Genomic DNA, 14324 nt, shown 5'->3' on the forward strand with positions numbered 1-14324 from the left:
AGTTTGTCACGTCATGGCACTCTCCTTTTCTTATTTTCTTATTTCTTCCACCAGCTGAGCTTTCCCATTCTATCACCCAAAATTCTATGTAATTTTTCTTCCTTTTTGGCCAAATATTTATTTAGTACAAAATTCTTTGTGCCACTGAGTCCTGCTGTAATAATTCTACTTACATGTTATTTTATGTGTTGCATATCAGAAGGATAGATACACCTCAGTCATCCTGTGAACTGCTTCAAGAGACGGAAGAGTGTAGAGATTGTATTTTCCTCCATCATGGAAAAACCCCTTGTATATTTCCTAAGTTTATTTTCCTTCCTTATCTATTTTTCTATTTTTAAATAAGTTTGTTTTATTAAAAACTATGAAAGTAATGCCTACTCTCTATGAACACAGACAAGCATTAAGAAACTCACTTCTACTCTCACCAAATGTGAAACATCCATGACTTCTTTGCTGTCTCACATCTTTCTGAATTTTATCCAGCATTTAAAATATATCCCAGCGACCACAATAAATTAATATGATATTGAAGATGAGATGGTATTCAACAAAAGGTCTCACAAAAACCAAGATGGTAGGAGCTCATCCCCTGCTCAGGGAACGTCGCATCCAGAGAGTTCTCTTCTGAGGTTGCTAGCTTCCCCACTGCACCTCCTCCTGCTGCCAGCCACCTGGGCTTGAGAAGCCAAGGGCAAATAGAGCAGCAGGGCGGGGCTGGGCGGGGCGGGATGGGGACGGAGAGAAGGAGCTACAGTACTGCTACCAATCAGGGCTCTGTTCTGTTTGCCCTTGCCAACCAATGAGGGAGCTCAGAGACGACCTTTCGGTAGGCAGTCCTTGAGCAACCTTGACCCACAATTTTGCTGCTCTTGGCCAATAGGCCCATAGACCCCGCCCCTCCAAGATCTCACCCAACGGGACTCCGCCCCTCAGATGCCCGCCCCCACAGGACCCCGCCCCCTCTAAGCTCCACCCCCGGGACAGGGCCTAGGCGTGAGGTGCGTGGGTGCTGTGGGCTGGTTCGTCCTGCTCTGCGGCGGCGGCGGCGGCGGCGGCGGCGGCGGCGGCGGCGGCGGCGGCGGCGGATCGGTTTAGCCTCCCGATTGTCCTTAGATCCCGAGCTACAGAGCTGAGCGTCGTTGACCATAGCGGCGGCGGATCGGATCAGCCTCCTGATTGTCTTAGATCCTGAGCTACGGAGCTGAGCAGAGCAGGTAAGAGGCCGGTGGACAGCGGCGCCTCTCGCGGTCCCGGCTCCTGCGGTCGCGCTCCCTGGAGCCGCCGCCGGCCTCCAGGCGCCTCGCGCTAGCACCTTGCGGAGAGGCGCGCAGAGGAGGGGGTGCAGGCGCGGGCGGATCCTGGGACTGTGGGGCGCTGCGGGTCGCGGCGGCTGAGCCGAGGCGGGAAGACCTGCGGGAGATGAGACTGCGGGGGACAAGGACTTGCTAAGTAGTAAAAAGCCTTTTTTTTTTTTTTTTTTTTAATCTCCTTCTGCCAGAAGACGTCTTTACTTGAGTCCTGTTTAATTCAGGTTTATTAGGCTCTAGGCATTGCGAGTTCACGGAGTTCACCACGATGTTATTTGCTCTTTTACTTAAAGTAGCCTTTTTTCGAGAATTTGTTTGGGAACGTTTACCTAAGTGACTAGTAGACCCAGATCTGTGACTGGTGACTCACCTTTATCTGGGCTGAAGTGGGGAGGGAAGGGTGAAAGGAATGGGGGAGGAGTGTTCAGATGGTGCCCGTGCGGGTTCCAGAGTACTGTGGGGGTGGACCTGCCGCTGTCATGCCACGGATGGGAGTGAAATTGTGGTTTTCCCCCAAGTTCCTCCTTCCCTCTCTCTCCCTCTTTCTCAGTCTCTCTCCCTTTCCCTTCTTTCTTTTCCTTTTCTCCCCCTCCTTCTTCAGCCAACAGCAGTGAAACAGAAAAGCCTTTTAAAAAGCAATCTGTGGACTTTAGGCTTCAGGACTGCACCTGCTGCTCCTGTAGTAATACTTGCGCGCTTGTTAGACACATCCTAGGCAATTCAATACGTGAGTAAATGGTCTTGGAAAAAGTACCTTGAGTGACTGTTAACTTTTCTGTAGCCTGCCCAGCGTGCCATCTGCCCACAAGTGAAATGATACCGCCCACTGAGGTTTAGAAGGCTAGCGTCTGTGCGGAGTGATGCCTTTGAAGTGCCTTCTTGCCCAGGTGCACACAGCTTCCCTTAGGTGTGTTCATAAAGCTCCCGGGGACAACTGTGCAGAAAATGCCCGTTTTACAGTCACAAGAACTGAAAGCTCTTGTGATGAAAGAAACAATAGCGGGGACACTTAACTGCCACTTTATCTGAGATCTGGGTAAGACTTGAATTTATCAAGCACAGTACAGGATCAGAGATGGTCATTTTCAAGAAATACCATCTTTTAGTTTTTCTAGGCAGCTACTAAGATAGTTTGAAAGTTCCCAGAGAGGTAATTTTCCACACAGGCAATAATAATAATAATAATAATAATAATAATAATAATAATAAAAACTGATAGTGCTTCATGAGAGTCTATTGAAATATATTTTGGGGAGAGGTCTTTGCAAACTCATTAGTTTTTCACTGCACCTCTAACTTAGCTGTGTCTTTCAGGAATTTTGTGAATTGGTCTGAAAGAATGAGGATGCATTTTGATGGATATTGATTATAAGGTGACTTTGGGCAAAGTCTTTACATTTATGGAAGGATTAAAAATGTAGCAATCATTTTTTTATTAGAATAACTCAGGCATAGGAATTTAGGTAGCCACTATGGGGTGATGTCATGGCTCGGGGAACTCTGGAAGATTGTTAGGTTTTGTTAAAGGAATTAAGAACATTGAAACATCTCATGAATTATTAAATGGAATTGTTCTTATGAAGTAATCCTTTTTGTGTTTTATGTAACAAACTGTGCTGTATTACAGGCATACTACATTTTGTTATAACTTACTGACCTGCCCTATAGTGTCTAGGTATCACCTCTGCTGTATTGATGGGGATTTGGGAGTGGGAAGGTAAACAGGTTCCCACCCTCTGGGGAAGGAGGCTTTTGGGAGCACTGCCAGGCCCTGGGATGTATGGGCACCAGAGGGTGAGCAGCTGTAAGTAGTAGCACAGATTAAAAGCTGCCCTGGAGTCGGCTGCATAGAGTGTGCTTCCCTTTTGAAGCATCATCTAGGCTAACCCACACTGCAGTCAGTTTAAGGCTCTCTAAGGGCCAGACTTAGGTTAGGTATGCTTCAATCTTCTAACTATATTTTCAGTTTTGTTCTTTCCCCTATAGGCTCTCGCTGTGTAGGCCAGCCTAGTCTCTCCAACACCATCCTTCAGTGTTTGGAATGAGTGGAATCCTGAGCTTTCTCAAGCTAATGAGCTGGGTATGTATACGGACAGCTTTAAGCAGTATACATTTGACTATGGTAGGTGCTTGGCTGTATAACTCAGAGTCTTCTTTTTGAGATTGATAGTAGGTGAACTTTACAGGCATGCACTTGTGCCGCTCAAGTTAGGAACGTAGACTGGTCACAGGGTTCAGCTCTGAGAAGAGTAGCAGCACTGGGGAACTGTGATGGGCAGGAACAGCCATATTGTTGGTTAACTCTGTGGCTTAAAATCTCTTGGAAAGGGTTTTCCTGTATCCGTAGGTAAAGAAGTCTGAATGTCAGGAATCAGTTAGCTTTGAGGGTTGTGACTTCTTTTTTGGCAAATGGAAGTTTATTATCAAGATTTGGAGTTGAACTCAGGTTTAAAAGGATTATGGAGCCATGGGCCAGATTTATCATGCTTCCACTGACTGAATTGCTCAATTTCTTCCTAATATGTCTTCTGATGTAGTGCATTTTAAATTTAACTCGGTCCCCAGATACTTTAACAGAGTATCTGGTCTCTTTCCTGGGGCTCCCCTCACTCACACTTGGTACTGATATCCCCACAGGCACTAAAATCTAAGGCTGGATGCTCAAGTTCCAGGTACAAAATGACCTGTATTTGAGTGTAGCCCACATGCTTTGAAGCATCTCTAGATTACAAGGATTGCTAGATCCTTTCCTGTTACAGCACAGAGGGTACCTGAGTAGCTGCTAGGCTTTGTTTTTTAAGGAATGATGATGAAAGTCTGTTTATGCTCCTCTTCTGATCCACACTTGACTGAATCCTTAGATGGGGAGATGCACAGGTGCAGAGGCGCAATTGTGCTTCGCTGATTTTTTTCAAGGGCTGGGTTGTCTTAATTTTTTTAAATTACACTTGTATATTCATCTATTGCATGTGTACATGCATGCATATACTTGCCACAGGGAGGGACAGAAGTCAAAAGACAGCTGCTTATCCACACCGGTTCCAGGAATCAAACTCAGGTTTGGTAGCAAACACCCTTACCCACTGAGCCCTTTCAGTGATTTACTGACCTCTGATTTGTTCTTTTTAAATTTTTTTTTTTAAATGTGCCATAGTCAAAATACAGATTAGGCCCTTTTTTCCAGGTTTGGGAGAGAAGTTGATGAGAATTTGGTGCCTGTGGGTATCGAGGAAATCAACTGACATTGTTTTGAAATATTTATAGTCATTTAAAATAGGTCAGAACCCTACATTTAGGTTTTTTTTTTTTTTTTTTTTAAAGTGGTGATCATTTCACCCTCAACACAAAATGTAGGCTAGTGATTCTCAAACCTTTGTGTACTGTGAAAATGTGGCCCGCTGACCTATTCCAGAGTGTCTGATTTGATCCCTGCTTCCCGTAGTTCTGGTCATTTCCAAGTTTATGCGATGCTGCTGACATGTGAAAACTATTTTATGAGTTCTAGGAGGAGATACCAGGGTCATTGTTGATAAAGCCTTTGGGGTTTGAAAGGCTCTGATCTGAATGTAATCCTTACTCCTTCCTAAGTCAGTCCTTCAGGCAAATCACACACACACACATACACACACACACACACACACACACACACACACACCATTTGGTATTTTCATACATGAACATAATGCAGTTAAACCATCTACATCCCCATTTCCCCTTTCTAACTCCCCTTGGCTTGTCCTCCACAACACATCCTCCTCCCAACCTCATTTCTGTTTCCCCTTCCTCCTTCCTATTTAGTCCAATTAGTGCTGCCTAGATGTGCATGGGTATGAGATTATACACTGGCAACCTACCAGGGGCCATAGCCCTGAAGAAAATGGAGTCTCCCTTTAGTCTCTTGGCAGCCCTTCACCTGTCAAAAACTCCTCACTTGGGACTGGGTCCTTATGGGCCCCTCCCCTACTCATGGTGGAGTGCTGACTGGCTTGATCTTGGACAAGTCTTTGAGGTCCTCAGCAGCTGCTGTGAGTTCATGATGCAGTGGCCCTGCCATGTCCTCTGTTTTTTACCTCTAAAGTGTAAATACTGGTATTACAATATTGGTATCAAATAGACTTTTATGCTCCTAGCATTGTGCTTGGCCCCGTGATAAGCATGCAATAAGGGTTGGCTTGTAATCACAGAAATTAGCTAGGCTTTGAAACAATGAGAGCCCCGAGTTTTATGAATTGAAGGGAGATCCTTACAGACAGGGAATTTTATATTTATCCTCACTTCCCTGCACCACACTGGGAAATAGTATATGAACTCAATTACTGTTGTGGAATAAAGGAACAGTTTTTGAGATGTAAAATATTTGTATTAAGGGTACCTCTCTCCAAGGTTGAATTAATTTGTAAGAGTATTTTGGACTCTCATAGTAAGCCTTGTGGTCTGTGCTTAATTCATCAAATTTTGTTTTATCGTATATTTTTTTAAAGTGATGGTCTCTTTATGCTTTGTGTGTATATGTTTTTGTCTGTTCATGAATACATATATCTGTTCACGTGTGTGTGTGTGTATGTGTGTGTTTGTATCCAGAGAACAATCATAGGTGTGGTTCCTCAGGAGCCACACACCTTGTGTTTTGAGTGGTCTCTTACTGATCTAGGGCTTACCCAGTAGGTGGCCAGCCAGCCTGAGAGCCACCTGTCTCCACCTCCGCCATGGTGGGCCTGCACAACTAGCTTTTTTACATGAGTCCTGGGATTGAACTCAGGACCTCATGCTTGCACAGCTGTCTTCAGCGTCCCCTCTGTTTTGATGCTGTCCTGGAATGCTCTAGCTATATGTTCAGTTTCTCCAAATACTGGGGTCACAGGCATGTGCCACCAAGCTGGACAATAATGGGGTTTTTAAGTTTGTTCATGAGTCAAATTACAGAACGTTCTTGGTGGTCACCTCTTCTACCTGTAACAGTTTGGGGACCTTGAATGCAGTTTTTAGAGCCTTCATTTGTCACATGCCTGATTCATTTCTTTCTGTAGATCTGGGCACCACCATCTCTTTAGTGATCTTCTACAAAGTAGAATCCTTTTCTTTATGACTGTCACATTCCCTTGTTTGTATTTATTTTTGTCAGTTGCCATACTCTTACTTTTGCCTAGTTGTCATGGTTTCCGGCATCAGATTGTACACTCTGAGATCAAGGATGTCACCTTTGATCCTGGGATGGGAGTCCCAGGGGTACAGCAACTGGTAGCTTTTGGTTAGCTGAAGAAATGGTTCCTCTTGGGCTTCCTCTCCCTTTTCTGAGTTGGCACTCAGTTAATGCACGCTATCATGGCACGCCATCAGCACTGTTCATGGACTGTGTCACTTGCTTCCTGTTCTTTTACCTCCCTCAACTATTCCTGGTCATGTGTCTCTGTTCCCGCTGACTCTGTAGGTGGGAATGCCTTGTTTGGAAGCACTGTTTGCTTATGACCTGCCATGACTGTTCAGGCTCACTCTCGCCAGCCACTGTTTTTCCACATTCTTGCTGGAGTTTCATATTTTCTGACTTCATAATTTTTTCCAATCCAATGCAACAGGTGGACTCATCCAGACACAGAGGGACATACTTATTATTATACTCTTATTGCTAACAGCCATGTGTTCTATCATATGCTTGTTAACCATGTTGGATTCCCTTCCCCCTTTTTGATTTGAGCATTTATTTATTTTTACTGATTTTTCTATAAGATTCACTGTCTTAACTTATAGAAATCACCCTCTCCTTTGATTTAGATGTCTCCAGTGTCTTTTTCTCTGGAGCCTGATCCCTAACACTGTCAAAAAAATCTTTTTACATTAAAGTTTTTTTCTTCAAAATTCTGTTCTGAACAAAATTGTCATTTTGTTATCCATCTATTTTCACTTCCTTCCATCTTGTTTAGAAAATATCTTCCCTTTAAAAAGGGCATGTTTTTACATTTAAAAAAGTGTCAAGGTTAATTTTCGTCATTAAATTGTCTAGAGGGTGGTGATGGTAATTCTGTCTTATACCAAGAGACATTTCTCCCCCTCACCTGTCTTTGAGTTCTCTGTTTTTCTGCTCTGTTCCTGTTCCAATTCCACATTTTTGCTCTAAATGGTACTGCAGTTTGCGGGCGGATAGGTGGCTGGAAGGATGGGTGGATGGATGATTGGCAGATGATTGTAAAGAGAAATCTAGAAAGGTGAATGCCTCATTTGTTGCTTTTCACTAGGAAACTGTGCCTAACATTTTGAATTTAATTTGTTAAATGTTTGGCAGTGCTGAGTTAAAATTTCCAGTCAAGTCAGGTCAACTTGTTAATATCTCTTTATAGTTCCCCAAACACCATACCTTTTGGGAATATTTTGCTTTTGGAAAGAATTTTCAGTTGACATTATCTACTTGCTTATTCTCAGGAAGGTGAGTCCCAGTTCATGCCTTTTGCTTTTTACCTGGTCATTCTGTCTGCAGGATCTGCATTCCCAGAGCTCATAGGCCTTCTGTCTTTGACTTGCTGCTATGTTGTTCACACCTGGCAGCCTGTTTTCTTTTAATTAAATATTTCTTATTTTAATTTTTATGTGTATGGGTGTTTTATTTGCATGCAAATCTGTATACCATATATATGCCTGGTGTGCACAGAGGCCAGAAGAGGGCATTGGAGGGCATTGGATTCTCTGGAACTAGTGTTACAGGCAATTTGTGAACTACTGTGTGGTTTCTGGGAATCAAACCCATGTCCTCTGAAAGAGTAGCCAGAGCTCTTAAACTATTGAGCCATCTCTCTAGCCCCAAGTCTGATTTTTGTTTTTTTCATTAAATGTGTATAGCATTTGATAGTGTGTATTATGAGCTATATATCCCTACACATATAATATATAACATTTTAATACCTAAAAAATAAGAACTGACCTAAACGTGTATATCATTAGGTATTTATTATTCTCTGTGGGGATTATTACTGCAGGTTGGTAAAATACAAAATTATGTACCTAGGGTAATTCTACTTTAGTGATTAAGAATAAGTTTATGTTTATGTAAAATCCTCTTGGCTGTCTATAAATAGCTTTAATAAATGATTGCTCTTAATGTCCATGTTCAAAGCAGTTGAAAAGCAACTTGAATAGGCATTATGATTATACATAAGTTACTTTACAATGATTGTTTCCTAAATTTTCATAACATTATAATATTTTTAAAGAAAGAAAACAGGTTTAAAAACAACTGCATAATAGCTGGGAGTGGGGAAGGAGTATCGTGTCCTGGTTAGATTTATTTATTTATTTAAGTCAACTTGACAAAAGCCAGAGTCATCTGGGAAACCGAAAAAAATACCTCCATCAGATTGGCCTGTATGCAAGTCTGTTGGGGTAGTTTCATGATTAATGACTGATGTGGGATTGCCCAGCCCACTGTGGGTATTGTCACCATTAGGTAGGTGTCCTGGGCTGTATAAGAAAGCAGGCCAGAGGGTTAGGAAGTCTGTTGTGAGACTGTGTCTCCTAGAAACAAAAGGAAAGCAGCACCTATGATACGGCAACAACATGGCTAACCAAAGAGAAAAAATCTCACAGGACCCCATTTGGCAAAGAACTACAGGCACCAAGGACTACTAAGAGAAGGAGAATTAGCTTTCCCCAGGCATGAGTCTCTAATTGGTTATCTAATTCCAAGTAGTCAGCCATAAAATCATATATATACAAGTAACCCTACAGATTCGACAGGTTGTATTTATATAGTTATGCATTTTCATATATATCCATAACAACTTTAAAAAGGTCATGAATTTAGAAGGAGCAGAGGGGAAGGATATGGTAGGGGTTGGATGGAGGAAAATGATATAATTATATTTTACTTTAAAATAAATTAAAAAAGAAGTAGGTTCAATGAGCCTTGGGGAGCAGTCAATAAACCATGTTCCTCCATGGTCTTGGCTTCAGGTCCTGCTTCTAGGTTTGTGCTGAGTCCTGCCTTGACTTCCCTCTGTGATGGGCTACAGTTGTAAGCTGAAATAAAACCCCCTTCACTCCAAGTTTCCTTTTAGTTCTGCTGTTTATCACAGCAATAGAAACCCCAACTAGTACAGGTAGTGAAAATAGATTATGACCTGAAGATGAGTGTGTGCATGGATGCTCATTGTGCTAACTGTCCCCTCTGTTTTAGTGTGTGTTCAGATCTTTCCCCAAAGAGTACATGGACATGCAATAAATGCAGCCAAAAAGCTGCTTGCCTCAGGCCTACTGGCTTCCCACCAATTGCCAGATCCAGAATATTTTCAGGATGCTCTGGTGGGTGGTAGTAGTACTCTTGGTCTATTATTGGTCTCAACTTGTAGTGTTTTGTTCAGAGGACAAAGCAAAGGTCAGGTCATGTCCGAAGGCTCATTGGATGAAGCATAGCCTTAACCTTGTATCTATCTTATTGGAGCCAAAGGTTTTAAATTTTGAATCAGAATCACTGCACTCACAGGTATTCATTTATCTCTCTGTTGTCTATCTGTCTGTCAGGGGGAGGGACACTTCTGCAAGAGTGAACCCAGGACTTCATGCATGCTAAGTTCATGCTTCCCCACTGAGCTATACCTCCAGCTTATTTATTTATTTGTTTGTTTGTTTGTTTTTGTTTTTTGAGACAGGGTTTCTCTATAGCTTTGGAGCCTGTCCAGGAACTAGCACTTGTAGACTAGGTTGGCCTTGAACTCACAGAGATCCACCTGCCTACCTCTGCCTCCTGAGTGCTGGGATTAAAAGCTTGTGCCACCACCGCCCAGCTCAGCTTTTTTATTAAAATGATTTTGATATGCTGGATGTCCTAAAGTTCATAAGGATCCATATTTCCTGGGCCTCTTTGGTATAACTGGCTGATAGCATCTTTTCCAAGTACAGTTTAGGGCTAGCTTCTCTTACCTGTCTCCACATCAAGTTGGTGACCCAGATCCACCCTTTCCACCAACCGCTGAAGCCTACTTTCTAGAAGCAGGGACCTGATGCTTTTGGACACATCTCTGCTGTATATCTGCAAGGGAAATTGTTATTTTTTAGGGTGTTTGTGTATAGTGTATAGTGTACATGCATATTATGTGTGTGGGGGGAATGAATGTGTATGTGGAAACCCAAGGTGACTGGGAGCATCCTTAATCATTCTTCACCTTGGACTCATTGAGGCAGGCTCTGTCAGTTGAACCCAGAGCTCAGTGATGAGGCTAGTCTAGCTGGTCAGTTTGCTCTAGGTATCCCCTGCTTTGTACCTCCTTTGCATTGAGACTACAGGAGGGCCACCACAACCACCCCAGTGTTGGAAATCTGAAGTTGGTCTTCATGCTTGCTTACCCATCGAGCTGTGTAGGCAGCTCCTGAAGGGAATTTTAGTATGGCTAGAAAGACAGTGTCTCTGGACCCAGCGATGCCTGACCCATGTGATGTTGTTCCCTTTGTTGATACATGTGATATCACAGTGAACTCAGCCATGAACATGCTCATCTTCTCACTGGACTTTCCGGTATTTACAAGGAGAACTTGAGTGAGGCAAGTCAGGTTACTCTCAGGAGCTTCTGTTGGAACCAGGAAGTGAGAAGGGAAGCAAACACCTCAGTCTGTAGTCCCACACTTCTGCTCGCCTGTCTCTAGAACAGGTTTTTTTACTCTGGGTCAGACCTGTTTTCATCCCTCCCAGATTCCTTCTCATAATTTGAGTGACTGCTGAATACACAAGTGTTTCCTTCCTAGAGGAGGGCAGATTACCAGAGTGCCCTGTGCATTCCTGACCCCTTCTGGGAACAGTTGACTGTGGCCTGCTGCTCTGGTTTTTCCTCTTCATTTCTCTCCAGGATGTTTCAGAACTGTGGCCTCAGAAAAGTGCTTTTTAATTATCAGAATGTGGACTGATTGCTGAACCAATACCAGGGTTTGTTAAATGTTTTCAGCCCAGAACCTTACCCTTATCAAATGACAGCTACAGTGGTTTTGATGCGACTTATTTTCTGGATTCTTCTCTTTTCCAAATGGGTCTTCAACTGGGTAACTAAGTATCCTATTTTTGCATAAAGATCAAAGTGTCCTTTATGACTGTGAGTAGTAGGCAAAGACGGATAAGTTTGGATTTGGCAACAGCTGGGCAGTGCTATAACAGACCAGAGCCATAGATAGTATCTGCTGCTTATCTGTCCTGCCAGGAACTGTGGTGAGCAAACTCTGCCAGGGTATGTATTCATAATTTGCTCCCAGTTCTTTGATGTTGTCCTTTCATTTTACAAATGGAAGGATTGCATCATGAATTGTATAACTAATGGTCAGGTCAGGAGATTCAAACTTAAGTGACCTACACTCTAGGACATGAGAGACCAGAAGGTGACAATGGCACAACTGAATTCATGTTGGAAACTCATCCCTCTCCTATCAATTTTTTAACTACTCTGTAATCTTTCCTGTTTTGGGTCCTAACCACTATCTAGACAGGTGCACAACGCACCCACATTGGCTGGTCCTTAAACCTTTTCTACCAGTGTGCACAGTTTAGTGGTAGACATTCGCTCCAGAGAAACATAAAGGAGACACATAAAAATTAACTCACTGCAATCATGAATTTGTCCTGCAACTCATGCTTGCTGTAATAGATGGGAAATTGCTTTCTAGTATGTGAGAAAATGTGCATTTTCCTGTACTCCTACCCAATGATCCCATAGTGAACTTTGTTCAGTTTGAGGTATGAATCTATAGTGCTTCATAGCCATATGAAGTGTGGAATGTACAGTGGGGTCAGATTGGCAGGAGCTCACTGGTGGTGCACAGGTAGATAATGGTGATGGGTGGAACCGAGGAGTCAGGGGGGTGGGGAGGGGATGGGTAATGGAGTTTTGGCCAGTGTAATTACAGCGGTAGATTAGATGGCTGAATGCCATATCTTTGACATCTGTGTCTTGGTTTCTAGCACGAGTTGCCCTGAACTGCCTCATATGTGGGACTTTAAGGTTTTGACTTGCTTGTTCAAATACCTTCTCTAACATATGCCTTTGGGTCAGTTTTGATTTCTTTTTGGCATTGCGTGTTGCTTCACTGTGCTCCAGATCTGCCACTCCTCAGAATCAGAATTTTCAGTATCCTTCTTAGACTTTGAATGTCTCAGAAGTAGCATGTGTTATCTGAACTAGTCTCTGCTCTCCAGCCAGTCATGGTATTTTAAGGTGTCATGCCTGTCTGGAGAAGGGAATGTTCATATGTTGACAGCAATGATTAGAGACCCAGAAGCATCCTAGAATGTCAATGGCTTTGTTGGCTTCCACAGATGTGACTCTAGGTAGCCTTTCTCTGCCTCGTTGTTCCCAGTGAAGTATGCCACTGCCTGAGATAAGACCACATAAGACGTCATGGTTCCAGTCGAATTCACAGGAACTCTGCTGTCCTTCCCTTCAGGCCACATGCTTCACTATGAGGGGAAAGATGGGTTGCCATTATTTTCAACAACTCTGCTTGCAGCCCTCCTGTATTCTGAACCACAACTTTTCATTGTGTAATCAATGTGTACTGTCCTAGCCATCCAAGTGAAAACCTTAGGGCCACATACCCTAATGAGGAATGTGGACTGTAAAACTAACCCTGTAAACTTGGGTTTCTATTACAACTCTAATTATCACTGGTCTCATGAACCTGGGCGAGTGTGGTCAGCTTTTCCTTACAGTGACAAATACTGAGTAAACCAACTTATAATTTACAAAGGTTAATTTTGCTAACAGTTTTGGATGGCCCATCTGTGATCAGTGGGTTGCCGATTTTAGGACTGTGGGAAGACAAACCATTGTGTTGGGAGGCATAGAAGGAGTTGGAGAAAGAATGGGGTCCTGCTCTCCTCCACAGGGGCATGCCCTTAATGACTCGAAGACCTGTTCCCCACCCCCGGCCTTACTTCCGAAGGTTTCTGTCTTCTGATAGTTCCAAATTGAAGATCATGGCTTTTACATACTGACATTTTGGAGGACATTTATGACACATATAACTGAGCATTTCCAGGCCTAAGTTTTCTTCTGTGGATCAGGCTGATGATTAAATTCACTTTAGATGACAGGCATGCAGATGATGAAACACTATAAATCACAGCATATCCCCTGCATGAATCAAGGGGCCAAAATCGACAATTGTTATTTACTAAATTCTCTTCTGAAATGGTACTTCCCTTCCCCACTCTCTGTCATGGAGTCAGTAACCAAATGACTTCTTTCTCATGTTTCTTCCCCCTTTATGGCGGATAATCTTGTCTAGATTGCAGTCTGCTGCTTGCTGACCTGGAAAGCCGTGTTGTGGAGTATTATTTTAAGGTGTGCTACATTTGCTGATGCTGTGGAACATTTGTGTAATGATGCAAAGATGTGTTGCATTCTTTTATGTTGCATTTGTTTAACTCCGAAGCCATGTTGCTTTGCCTGTCTAAAATACCTGATTGGTGTAATAAAGAGGTGAACAGCCAATAGCAAGGCAGGAGAAAGGATAGGCAGAGTTGGCAGGAAGAGAGAATAAATAGGAGAAGTCTGGGAAAGAAGAAAGATTAAGGATCGAAAAAAGAAGGGGCCAGCCACACTGCCAGGCACAGAATAAGAAAGAAAGAAAAGATGTACAGAAATAAAGAAAGGTAACAGCCCAGAGGCAAAAGGTAGACAGAATAAGTTAAGAAAAGCTAGCTAGAAATTAGCCAAGCTAAGGCCAGGCGTTTATAAGGAAGAATAAGACGCCATGTGTGTTTATTTGAGAGCTGGGTGGTGCGCCCCTAAAGAGCAAAGAGACAAAAGAGTAAAGAGAAAAAGCAACAACTACAGCAGCCAGAGTCATCTTCGTTTGTAAAGATGGCCTTTGGATCCGCCATACAGAGTTTTAACTGCTGTGCAACTTTAGAAAGCCAACCAACCACATGGGAGTCTGCCTAGCACTAATTTCTGTTACTATTTTTTCTTTTTGCTTAATATTTTTTTAAAACAGAACATTTTGTGTGGTTCAGGGTGGCTTCAAATCTACTATGTAGCTGAGGATGAC

At 43.0% G+C, this 14324-nt stretch overlaps 1 protein-coding gene across 4 annotated transcripts in view; it reads left to right on the forward strand.

Moving 5' to 3' along the window:
- Nucleotides 1-1066: 1066 nt before the first annotated feature.
- Mpp7 (membrane palmitoylated protein 7) overlaps nucleotides 1067-14324 on the forward strand; it is a 252742-nt gene continuing 239484 nt past the window's right edge. For 2 of the 4 annotated variants that reach the window (XM_038334122.1, XM_038334125.1), the window contains exons 1-2: nucleotides 1067-1217; nucleotides 3297-3390. The gene's annotated coding sequence lies outside the window, so the exon portion shown is untranslated. Of the gene's footprint in view, nucleotides 1218-2091; nucleotides 2218-3296; nucleotides 3391-14324 lie in introns of all 4 variants that reach the window. The other 2 variants (XM_038334123.1, XM_038334124.1) reach the window with 2 other exon arrangements.

Source organism: Arvicola amphibius, chromosome 6 (genome assembly GCF_903992535.2).
Source record: "Arvicola amphibius chromosome 6, mArvAmp1.2, whole genome shotgun sequence".
Classification (NCBI taxonomy): domain Eukaryota; kingdom Metazoa; phylum Chordata; class Mammalia; order Rodentia; family Cricetidae; genus Arvicola; species Arvicola amphibius.